Source organism: Glycine max, chromosome 19, assembly GCF_000004515.6.
Source record: "Glycine max cultivar Williams 82 chromosome 19, Glycine_max_v4.0, whole genome shotgun sequence".
NCBI lineage: Eukaryota > Viridiplantae > Streptophyta > Magnoliopsida > Fabales > Fabaceae > Glycine > Glycine max.
Genome location: NC_038255.2, coordinates 3,172,466 through 3,185,765, shown reverse-complemented (window position 1 = coordinate 3,185,765; position 13,300 = coordinate 3,172,466). Strand labels below are relative to the sequence as shown.

General features: G+C 32.5%; 1 non-coding gene and 1 pseudogene across 1 annotated transcript; one reads left to right on the top strand and one right to left on the bottom strand.

Moving 5' to 3' along the window:
- LOC113000494 (pectinesterase 31-like) overlaps positions 1–5,291 on the bottom strand; it is a 9,300-nt pseudogene extending 4,009 nt beyond the window's left edge.
- A 1,896-nt stretch (positions 5,292–7,187) lies between these two features.
- TRNAA-UGC (transfer RNA alanine (anticodon UGC)) lies at positions 7,188–7,260 on the top strand. The gene has a single exon. It is a non-coding gene; the product is annotated as a tRNA-Ala (tRNA).
- The last annotated feature ends 6,040 nt before the right edge of the window (positions 7,261–13,300 follow it).

The following is a 13,300-nucleotide window of genomic DNA, read 5'->3' as shown; positions in this document are numbered from 1 at the left end:
TCCCCTTGGAGTTGTCAACCATATCCCCAACAAACCTCCTCACACCACCAAACAATCTCACACAAACAACCAATCTACTCCTCACACACCTACTCCTCACACACCAACTACCTTCCCAGCCACACATCTTCACCATACATCAGTGCCTCTGCCTCTCCAACTCCCAACCTTACCCTCCACAGCTTCCTCCACCATTGATCCTAACTCCACTCCCACTTCCTCTCCTTCACCTACAACCAACACCCATCATATGCTTACAAGATCCAAAACTGGCTATCTCAAACCTCCTCTCTTTCCCACAATCAATCTAACAACCAGTGAACCAACCACTGTGCAGCAAGCTCTTTCATCTATCCATTGGACTGAAGCTATGCAACAAGAGTATCAAGCTCTTCAAGCTAACAAAACATGGAGCTTGGTACCTCTTCCTCCTCATAAAAGAGCCATCGGGTGCAAATGGATTTTCAGGATCAAAGAGAACCCGGATGGTACCATAAACAAATATAAAGTACGCTTGGTCGCCAAAGGATTCAACCAGAAATATGGTCAAGATTACAGTGACACCTACTCTCCAGTGGTGAAACCAATCACAGTGAGAACTATCCTCACCATTGCTCTTACTTCCAAATGGCCCCTTATTCAACTTGATGTCAACAATGCCTTTCTTAATGGGCAACTCCATGAAGATGTCTACATGCAACAGCCTCAAGGCTTTATTCAGGGTGAATCCACTCTTGTATGCAAACTTCACAAGGAAATATATGGTTTAAAACAAGCCCCAAGGGCTTGGTATGAGAGTTTGACAAATACTCTCATCTCCTTTGGTTTTCAACAATCCAAGTGTGATCCCTCTCTTCTCATATTCAACAAACATGGCTGCTACCTGCTTATTCTCATTTATGTAGATGATATAATCATCACGGGTTCCTCCAACACTGCTATTAACCTCATTGTGAACAAGTTGAATGCTACCTTTTCTCTTAAGCAGCTTGGCACTCTTGAGTACTTTTTGGGCATAGAATGCAAGCTTACTCCATCTGGTGCTCTTCATTTATCTCAAGCTAAATACATTAGAGATATACTTCACAGAGCAGGCATGGAAGACTACAAAGGGATTTCCACTCCTTTACCTGCAAATCTTAAGTTGTCCAAAACTGGTGCTGACCCCTTTGCCAACCCCACTCTGTACAGAAGCATTGTAGGAGACCTGCAGTATGCTACAATTACCAGACCTGAACTTGGATACTCAGTCAGCAAGGTGTGTCAGTTTTTCGCTCAGCCACTGGTCTCTCATTGGAGTGCAGTCAAAAGGATCTTAAGATACTTAAAGGGCTCCATTGATCATGGTCTCACCCTTCTGCCTGCCACCACCAGTGCCCCTCTCAGCATTAATGCTTTCTGTGATGCAGATTGGGCCTCTGATATTGATGATAGGCGGTCCACTTCAAGTGCTTGTATCTTTTTTGGTCCTAATCTTGTGTCCTGGTGGTCTAAAAAGCAAACTCTGGTTGCTAAATCTAGTGTAGAGGCCGAATACAGGAGCCTAGCACATGCTGCATCTGAAGTTCTGTGGCTCCAGTCTCTTCTCCATGAGCTCAAAGTTCCCATCCCTCCTCCAGTTATCTATTGTGACAACCAAAGTGTTGTTGCTATTAGTCACAACCCTGTGCTTCACTCCAGAACGAAACACATGGAATTAGACATTTTTTTTGTGAGGGAAAAGGTTCTGAACAAGTCTTTGGTTGTTTCCTACATTCCTGCACAACTCCAAGTTGCTGACATACTCACCAAATCACTCAGCAAGCATTTGTTCTACAACTTCCGCTCCAAACTCAGAGTACTTAGTACTGCTGAGCTTGTGGGGGGAGTGTTAGAGAGAAGTCTTAAATTCAGTTAGTTTTCAGTTAGTTGTAAAAACTGTTTGTGGTTACTATTAGCTGTCTCTTCTTAGTTAGTTAGTATGCTGTGATTCTGTTAGTTACTAACAGAATCAGTTAGTAATTGTTAGAGTCAGAGTTAGGCCTCATTGTGAACTCTGCTCTATATATAGACCTTTGTTGTAATCATCAAATCAATAATGCAAACACAATTATGATTTCTATCAGTTCTCTATCTATCTCTAAATGTAACAGATATGAAGAATACTTTCAAAGAAGTGATAACAAAAACTACCTGTATTCATAGAAGCTAACAGTTTTTTCTTTCTCAATTTTCCCCCAATTATTCCAGCCAGCAGGTTTTATACATTGATCCATGTAAGTGAATGCAAACACCACTCTTGCAAAAGGTCTCCATGGTCTTCCCAGATATGCATATGAAGTTCCCCCATTACCTGTGACAACATATCTGCAATGACACCAGAAAATACTTATAATATAAGGAGAAAAAAAAGGTTCAGAACATAAGAAAAGTATGTTTATTTCTTAATCAGTAACAAAAAGTACTTATAGATAACTCAATTCCAAGTCTCAAACTCAAAGGACTTGAAAGTTGTAAAAAAATAATCTGCACAACAAACAAATATTGTGAAAGGCAGAAGAGCAAAAAATTGACAAGGAAGCAGTAGCTTTGATAAAAATAAATAAATAAGCCAGGTGATACAAAGAAAGTAGTATGAGATTCAAAGAAAGTAAGAGTCACTATAATTTTCCCCTCAATTCACATTATTGTAGGGAAAGCATGATGCTTTGGAAATGTCTCGCTCCTTGTTGAACATGTTATAATGACTAAAATATGTGGGGAGATGATGGTGTAAATACTTGACATGATCACACACCTGAGGAATACATAACCAGTTTTTTCCTGTGGAGAGTTTCTGCTCTGTGCAGTCTTGCAGTGGATGTGACAATGTTCCAAGAGTGCAGTGCTATTACCAAAAATGAAGTCCACACTTCCTTCAATGTAACAATCTTTCAAATATTGTTTTCCATAATGTAAATACAACGTGTCCTGCAACATAATCACAAAAGAAGTTTATCAACTTGATACCATAGCTTCCTTTGATTATCCTTAAACGAAACAGAACAGGCAATGGTGTACAAAACCATCTAGTGCATGTTTGGTTCGCAGTTGAAAATGCTGCTGACACACGTTCAAATGCAAATCCAACAGATAAAAGCTAAATGAATGCAAAAGTAAGGGTTCTAGTACATGTTTGATTTGCAGTTGAAATTGCTATAACACATGTTCCAATGTAATCCAACAGAAAAAAGCAAAATCAAAGTAAAAGTAAGAATCCTGATCCTTTTGCAAAAGTACTTTGGCCTCAAACATACTTTTGCACCTAATTTCCAAACATGTACCTAGTGCATGTTTGATTAAACGTTTGCATCTCTCGAAACTACGTTTGTCAATGGATCCAAAGGCTATATTTTGCATTCGTCCGTTAGATGTTCATGGGAATGTGTGTCACCGCAACTTCAACTGAAACTCAAACATACGCCTAATCTGTTGGCAAACTTACTTTTGCTTCATACGTAATTTTGCAACGGATTCCCAAACATGCTCCTAGTCTACAAATCATTGTCCCTTGTTAATTGAAGATATCATTATTTTTACACAATAGGCTATAAAGGATACATGCACACTATGACTTACACAAAGACATCATCCAACAAAGAAATCACTAATCAAAATATTTTAAAAGAGTTTCATAAGCAAAGATGAAATCTTTGAGAGTCATCGAATTCTTTTCAGCAATTCAACCTGCCAAATCACCATACAAAATATTTTAAGAAGCCTAATTAGTTGTATGTTAAGTTTAGAAGAGTTTCATAATTAGAATGCATTGACAGTTCAAAATCATTAAAGCATTGATTTTTATATATGGTAAGATGGTTGATTTTTGTAATAATTATTTTAAAAATCAAAACTAAAGTAATTTTTAATTAATTGATAATTATTATAAAAATTAAAAGATGATAGATTTTTATACACTGTAAATGCATAAAAATTAAACTCTCAATTAATAAATCAAGAGAGACAAGTACCTGCCATCCAAGGAACCTGCAATTGTAGAAAGCACAACGATCTGCTGTTACTCTAACTGCTACTGCTTGCCCTGCACCCTGATGGAAGAAAGAAGGAAAAGGAAGAAACAGCCTATAAGATTTTTTTTTTTTTATCAACAAATACTAATCATAATTTGTTAGTTTTTCTTACCAGGAGAAATCAGTAAATATATAAGGTTATTGTGCCTGTCAAAAACAATATCTGCATAAAGCATATTATGAAGATACTAACTACTAAGTAGTTTATAGATGCAGAAAACAACAATAATAAAGCATCTAATGAATAATAAATAACAATCACGTCATAGACTAGTTACAACAAATGCCTATTGATCTCTATCTTTGGCAATTGGCAAACCCCTCATAAAGGAGAAGCTTCGAATTACAAAGGGAATCTTGAACATTCATTTATGATTATATGACTAAGATTAACTATTCTCACCAATCACGTTTTTACTATTATATAAGTCCATTATTTTTTATTTTCAAATATTTGTATAACAATCAGTGAAAATAGAAATAATCTGTCAATTTTGTAATTTAAAAATGAAAACAAATAAATATGTCCTAAACTTGGTTGACACGTATTACCTGAGGGGAAGAATTCTCAAAGGTAATATTCTCAGCAATAAAGTCCCCCCCTTCCACAATGATGGTGCCACAACCAAAGATTCCAGTCCCTATCACCTTAGCATCCTACAAGAAAACCACAGAACTCACACCAAACAACAAAACAAGTTTAAATTTTGCAAATAAAAAATGGGTTAGATGATTAAGAAAAGAAGAAAAGGAGGCAAAGGTGGCGGGTTCAATCTCTCTTGCTATGACAAATAACTAACAAACTAACAATCAATAATTACCAATAAAAAAAAAAAACAAGTTTGAATTTTGACACAAACCCACTTCCCCAAAGGTAGAGAACATGGAGAAAATTATTACATGGTTCTAGATCACCATAGTCTCAGTTAACCTTCATGTGATACATAATCCAGTTTTATTGATCACGTGATTGTCCTAGACCATGTAATAATTTTCAAACAACATGTGATACCTGGTGGTGGTGGATTAAGGTGGCAGTGTTGTTCCAAGTGAGAAGAGTGTCCTCAGGGCGCAGGCCAATGAGGGTGATGAAGTTCTTAGTCTTGGCTGCCGGTAGGTTCCTGGGGACACCAGAATCACCGTCCGGCGAGTGTTGCCGAGTGGCACAGCATCTATGGCTTCCTGCACCGTTCGGCACTGTTCGGTTCCATCTTGTGACACAGTTATTACAAAAGCTGCCATTGTTATACTTATTCTAGCTATGCACTCTCAAAAACCGTTGCTTTAATATTTGTTTCATGTTGTACGCATCGTGTCCAATTGCATTACTATTATATTCGGGCTACGTATTGATTCTTCTTATCAATAAATTGATACGTACATGTCTCTGCACACCTAAGAAATTTGAGTGTTATTAATTATTATATATCCTAGCTAACTAGCTACTTTGGAGGTCACATTTTTTTTTATATTTCATTACTTTTTTTCTTCTTTTTTCTCTTTTAATTTCACTATCTAAATTAGTATAAAAAGGACAAAATTTAAATACAGTTTTAAAATTGGTGGTTCTCTAATTAGAATTTGAATTTTATCTCACCTGAGGAGAAGAATTCTCAAAGGTAATATTCTCAAGAACCATGATTCGTATGTAAAAACTTTCCATCTACCAAACACCCCCTAATTCTAATTAAAAAATAACACTAAAAATACTTATCAAACTGCATCTAAATTCTACTAGAATCAATGCTTTAAGCGCTCAGAGTGACTATAGTATCTTAAGTGTGCTTTGTGAATTTTGTATCAGAATTCAGAAATAAATCAGAACAATTGAAAGCAAAACATCTATAAGTCATTATTTTGGCAAGATCAATTATTCATCATGCAAAGTGCATATTTGGAGGCATCACTCATCAGCAGTGGCGGATCTTCTCCAAAATTTTGGGGGGCCATATGATTAAATAAAATATATTTAAAATTATATATAGCTTTATTTATAAAGAAAATTATATGCTTATAAAAGGGAAGAAAAAAAAAATGGAGGCCGTTGCCACTCCCCGCTCCCAAGAAACTCCGCCACTGGTCATCAGATATGTTTCACGTCCACTATTTTGGTTGATGATTTTCTGACAATAGAGAAGATCAAGTTCAAGTGATTTTCAGAAGTTACATGCATGTTAAGTGACATTTTTTTTTGTTTAGAACTTTCAAAATGTGAGAAAAGAGTATACAGCACAGGTCATGGAACTAAAAACAACTCATTTCATGTTCTTTATAGTTAGGCTAGATTCATTTTCTCTTGGTGTAAATATTAAGCCATTTTTTTTTATTACAAGTAAAAGTATATTTAATTGTATCAATTTAACACTTTTCTAGCTGTTCAAATTAATTTACATTCAAGTAAAAAAAATGTTTATGTTACGACTTACTTATATGTTAAAATTCATTCAAATTTATGATACAACTCACAATTTATTCAACTGGGTTAGACTCATTTGTACATTCAAGTAAATTTGTTTTTATGTTTATGTTTTATTATTTAAATTGGTAATTACAACATATTGACATGATTATTAGGGATAAAAAAATTAGTCATTTATGAGAAATTTAAAGCATATTTAAGCCTTAATTCATTAAAATATAAGAAAAAAGAAATAAATATAGAAAAAATTGAGGATTAATTTAACCAAAATTACACATTTTGAAAAAAAGGAGTGCTTAGTCTCTATTTTAAAATAAAGAGACTAAAATTATAGATTAGACAAAATGGAGAACCAAAGTTGTATTTTAGTCTAAAGAAAAAAAAAAGTTGTGTGAACATCATCATTTAACTGGAAATTATAGGAATAAAATTTAAATGCAGTTTGATAAGTATTTTTTTAGTGTTATTTTTTAATTAGAATTAGGGGGGTGCTTGGTGGACGAAATTTTTTTACATACCTTTGAATCATAATTCTTAATAATATGTAAAATATGTTTAGTTAGTCTTGTATCCTTAAACATACCAAACACCCCCTAATTCTAATTCTAATTCACAAAGCACACTTAAGGTACTAAACTCACTCTGAGCGCTTAAAGCATTGATTCTAGTAACTAGTGAAATAATTTACTTATATAAACTCGTGCAATAACGTTTTCAAAGGGGATGTAGCTCAAATGGTAGAGCGCTCGCTTTGCATGCGAGAGGTACGGGGTTCGATCCCCCGCATCTCCATTTCTGTTTGGAGAAAAAAATTTTAATTTCTGTTTTGTTTTTTGCAAGAAAAGCATATGTGTAAATAAATTGATTAAAAAAAGGAACAAACCTCGAATAGTTTTTCATTTTATTCGCTAATAATGTTTTGTTTATTTATTGTAAGCATTCAGTTTCTCTTAAATTTGCATGTAACTTTAGGTCTTCAGTAATTGATTGAAGTAACTTCAAATTCTATAAAGTTGAAGAGGAAAATAAGTTATTGTTTTATAAATCCACGGTACCAGCATGTCTTACTACAGTAAAATATAAAGATTGAAGGCTAAAAAATTATTCGTAATAGAAATCAATCCAAAAATTGGCAAACAAATAATTTATAAGAGAAATATTATATAGTGATACATTGTTTTTCTTTTAATATTATCTTTCTTATTATTGGGTGTAAAATTTCACGCTCACTTTACAAAATAACTTAAGTCAGAATAAAAGTTTCTGTATAAACACTTTTATAAGGAATTTTTTTTCCCTAAGTTAAAATTAGCATATCCATAAGTTAAAAATTAAATTTTAGAAAAATTTAAAAATTAAATTTAGAAAAACTAGTATGAATTTTTTTTATAAAAAAATTAGCTTATTGAGAATTTTTTTTACGTTTTCTTTAGATTTTTTATAAAATATTTATTCAAACAAATCTTTAGTTATGTATAAGTGGCCAACAAATTTGTTACTTATAATTTTATTCACATTATAACTTACTAGGAAAAAGAGATACGTTTCATGTTTTTTATTTATATTTTTTAAATAAAGATAAAATAAAAACTAAATTATTATTTTGTTTCTTTAATTTATTTTTGAAGTTTAATTTGATCCTTCAATTTTTAAATAATTCAATTTGATGTTATATTTTTTAAGATCGTTTTAATTAAGTCATATTGTTTAAATTGAAGTATACATCGTTAACGTAGTAGGAACACATGTTGTTTTTACAGTTAGTTTTTACACTTTTCAACGGGTTTAAAAATTGTTAGTGAGTGGTATTATTTTATACACAAATAAAGTCAGTCTCAAACGTTCAAAAATCTTCACTCACTTTTCATGTGCATTCTGATTCGCATTTTTGTTTTACTCTAGGATATGGTCATTCTACAACACCCACAACATAGCCACCCCTTCATCCTACCCATCTTCTTCGGGGTTTGGCAGATCAATCGACCACTGCAGGGGTGGAGGTGGGGATGTTACAATACTAAAACTAGAGTTATTCTAATTTATTTAATCTAGACAATAGAGAAGATACAAAGGGATATAATGCTAAAAAATTTCATTTTCATTCATTGCTTGATTTCCACATAGAGGAATACATTTATATAATCTAATTGATGTTAATCAATGAATAATATTTATTCATGTGTCAACATCTCATTATTTAAAATAAAAATAATATTACATATATAAACTCCAACTTATATAATTTTTTAACCACTTCAAATTTTAAGATATATTTGTTGAGTCTCTTAAAGTTTAACCTAACATTATCCACACGTCCACTTTGGACCTTATCCTTGAGGTCATTACAAAATTTGACTTGAGGAAAAAAAAAGTGACCCATAATTTTGATTGAAAGTTAATAGAATTGGTAAACAAAATTGTTGGGCCAAATGTGGGGTAAATGGGTAATGAATCGTAGTGGAAATAGAATGAGACTTCTGCTTAGGTTGGGATTGAAGGGCTTTTAAAAGTTGGGAATCTAATGGTTAGCGATGCTTAATGGGTAGTGTGTGAATTGATAGGGAAAAAAGGTTGTGCTAGCACACAAATTGTGCTATTTGAGTAGGATGAGATTTGGATTTGAGAGCCGGTTAGGGAAAAATAGTAAATGAGGTGTTAGCATTGACACGTGTCTAGTCTCTATCATTGTGAAACCTTAGGGAAAGTGTGGACAATAGAGATATATGGGAATATGAAGCACGCAAAGTAGGGTTGGGGAAATAGGGAAATAGTGGGTGGATGCCATGGAGTCATGGAAGCTAGGAAGGGCACTTGAAGGTTGCAAGGAATTTGAGGGGTTTGTTCATGTAAATTTGGGAAAGCAAGAGGAGTTGGGTGTTGGGGAAGAGGTATTTGGTGATGGAGAAGGGGAGAACCCATGGGGTTGTGAGAGAAACTTGATGGTGGCAACCACTGTAGAGGCGACAATGACTATTGCGATGGGAAAGATGAGGAATGTTGTGGTCAGTACAACGACAATGACCGTGGCAACGATTATTATTGTAGTGGTGACGAATGTTGTTGGTGCAAGCATTGAATATGCGGAGGATATGTGTGTGAAAGTGTGAGTAAGTATGGGTATGATAATGGAAAACTTGCAATTAGAGCTCAACATGCATATAAGCCTGCGGGTGAAACCCGCAAGTTGCAAAACCTACCTCACAAAACTCACATTTTAAACGGGTTCAATTCTAGCAAGCTGGCACCAACCTCACATGGTTTGCAAGTTTAGCGGGTCATTGTTAACAAATTGGCAAGTGTACGAAATTTATCACAAGTAATAAAGATTAAAACGGAAGACCGAGTGTTGAGTCCATAGGGACTTTGTTTGTACTTGTGTTGGTATATGCCCAATTTGTAAGCAAGAGAAGAAGTAGAAGAGAAAGGGAATTGTAAGTGTGAAATTTGAGGGTAAAAGGGAAAAGAAAAAGATAACAAGAAAAATAAATAATAATATAAATGTAAAAGATGAAGTCAAAATGTGATAATGTTGGGGCCTAACATTAACTACCATTGATTTAATATTAATATTTTTCTATATTAACTACTTTCCCAATTTCCACCCACATATACTAATATGTTCAACCTTGATCCCTCATGATGAAGAGTCTAATTTATGTATTCTCTCCCAAATCTCTTTGCAAAGGTTGAATCATAAACAATTAAGTATAAAGATGTATGCAAAGGCACAACAAAGTCATTCTATCCCTAGTAATGCAATATTGAGATGTCCTTTTTCAATTCTTTAGACATTACCATTTCCCAATGAATAACCTCTAAAAACAGATGTATGGATGACCAAACCACACAATAACAATGAAAAGCAGAAAAAGAATAATAGAAATTGAAATTGCATTAATAGATAAGAAGAACAGTTACATTACAAGGGCTTTGGTTGCTAGACTCCAACAGAGGGAGGGATTTAGCCTCTCATTGCCATTAGAGACTTTACACTTCAGAGGCTAATAGAAGAAATGGTTGGATGACTAGTAGTAAGAAAATGAGGAATGACTAAGAAAGAGGGTTTCCCCTAAGGGATAGACCCAAACTTTTGATAGCTCTGAGACTCAGTGTATCTTTTCCTTCGGGCGCCTTTGGGCTTCATTGTAGGCATTTTCGCACGCTAAGCCTGAGCTGCATGCACACGCACTAAGCCTAGGTGGTGTGCTAAGCGAGCTGTCCAGTTCTTCCAACTTTAATTAAAAAATAAAAAAAAATTAAAATATAAAATTTGACCCATTTTAAAAACTAACTATGAAATATCTAGTAAAAAAAAAATCTATTTGTCAAAAATGATAACATAATTTACATCTTAAGTCACCTAAAAAGTATTTTTTACATCATGTTTAGTTAATCTATAATTCTATATCAAATCAAAATATTTTATCATCATTCATCAACCATTGAACAATATATAAAGTACTTAAATTCTATATATTTTTTAAAATTTTATTTTTACTCAATTTATATCCCTTATTTATTAGTATTTTATATTTTTGTATTAAATTATAAAAAACCCCACTTATTCCACAAGTTAAACAAACTGGGTTAAAAATCCAGCAATTTAAATAGACTCAAAAAACATGGTCTATATACCATGCGGGTTTCGTGGGTGGCGTACGGGTCCAAACCCATTTGCCCAGTTCTACTGACAATGGTGATTGTTATAGTGGTGCTTGATGTTGAAGATTGAGAGCAGATAGATTTTTCATCATACCTTGCATAGGGGAAATGAGAGTGGCATGACAAAAATCAAGGGATTGTAAGAGGATAGTGTGGTGAGATTTTTGTTGTTCTTCATAGTGGTTGAGTTGGTTTTGGAAGGCATTTAGTTTCTGAAAAATACCTTGAAGGTTGTCTTCCATGGTGGTGGGGTGGAGTTGGGAGGGGAGTAAGTTGATGAAAGCACCATTGTTACAATGTTAAAACCATGGTTACTTTAATTTACCTAATCTAGCAATAGAAAAGATAAAAAAGGAAAATAATGCTAAAACCTTTCTTTTCATTCATTGTTTGCTTTTCTCACATAGGAATACATTTGCATAACCCTATGTTAATCAATAAATATTACTTATCCATGTGTCAACATCTAATTGTTTATAATAAAAACAATAATACAAATATCAATTTCAACTTATATAATCTTTTAACCACTTTAATTTTAGGATATATTTGGGTCTCATAAAGCCCATCCTAATAGGGGATGAGATCCTTCTTGTTGTTACAACCACAACTAACTTTTGTTTTAACAAAAAAATGAGAAAAAAAATCAGTGAAAGAAATGGATAAAAATTATATACCGAAATAATTACAGATTTTAACTTCCATAATAACCAATTCGGAAAAGCAAAACAAATTTCCAAAAAAAAAATTACAAGAAGAAAATTAGACGTGCAGGAAGCAACAACCCTCAGTCCACTCGAATAGAATCCAAAAGGGTGCCCAACAGTTGAAGATAACTCCCATGACCAATGTACCAATCAGTTGAGTAAATAAACATGATTGCCGACAAAGAAAAAAATAAGAAAGAAAAGAAAGACAGCCGAGTACATCTCATTCACAATATTTCCACTTTCACACTTCTTCCACTCAACTGCATCCACGATAGACATAAATGTCACACACACACATATATATATATATATATATATATATATATATATATATATATATATATATATATATATATATATATATATATATATATATATATATATATATATATATATATATATACATCAAATATATACAGATGTATTTTAATATATCATTGTCAGCTTAATTTTTAGACAAATGATAATTAGTGTCATTAGATTTTGATTAAATAATTAAAAAGAAAAATATTTTTATCAATGGGTATGATTTATAATTTTTTATGCTCTCTTATAATTTTTTATAATAAACATTTTTCATATTAATTTTTTAATTAATATTCTAAAGACAATAGTTAGCGATAACCTAATTCTTATAATGTTAAGTTCATAGTTTTTAAGAAATAACAGTCTTATATTTCAAGTGAAATGAAATTTAGGTTGGCTCTAGCGCTGAAACAATTAGACGCTAAATTAAGTTGGCAGTTAATTATTTCATTTCTTTGAAGCTAAAAATATACGTTCGGAGAAAAAAAAACGTTAGGAGCAATTGTAGAGGAGATCACAACATTCATTCAATCTATTAATTTAACATTTTTTTAAAACTATTGGTGTGAAAAACTAATTAATTTTACCAATAATTATATTTTCTTTTTATTAACAAAACTGCCATGTAAGCTATCTTTTAAAGACATTAAATCTAATATCTCTTATAACACATAGACACTTTGATTTTTCTGTTGTTCCTTTTTAAAATGTCTTGTGTTATTATTTGATTTTTCTGTTGTCCCTTTTTAAGATGTTCTATGCTACTATTCAAGAGATGTCATATAATAATTATATTAATATTTAATTGTAATTTAATTTTTTTAAAAAATTATAAAATTTTTAAAATATCTTGTGCTATCATTTGATTTTTCTGTTGTCCCTTTGTAAAATGTTTTGTGCTACCATTCAAGACGACGTCATATAATAATTATATTAATATTTAATTATAATTTAATTTTTTTTAAAAATCATAAAAATTTTAAAATGTCTTGTACTACCATTTGATTTTTCTGTTGTCCCTTTTTAAAATGTTCTGTGCTACCATTCAAGACGACGTCATATAATAATTATATTAATATTTAATTGTAATTTAATTTTTTTAAAAAAATCATAAAAATAATATCATTGCCAAGGAGAGAAACAACTTGAAAAGA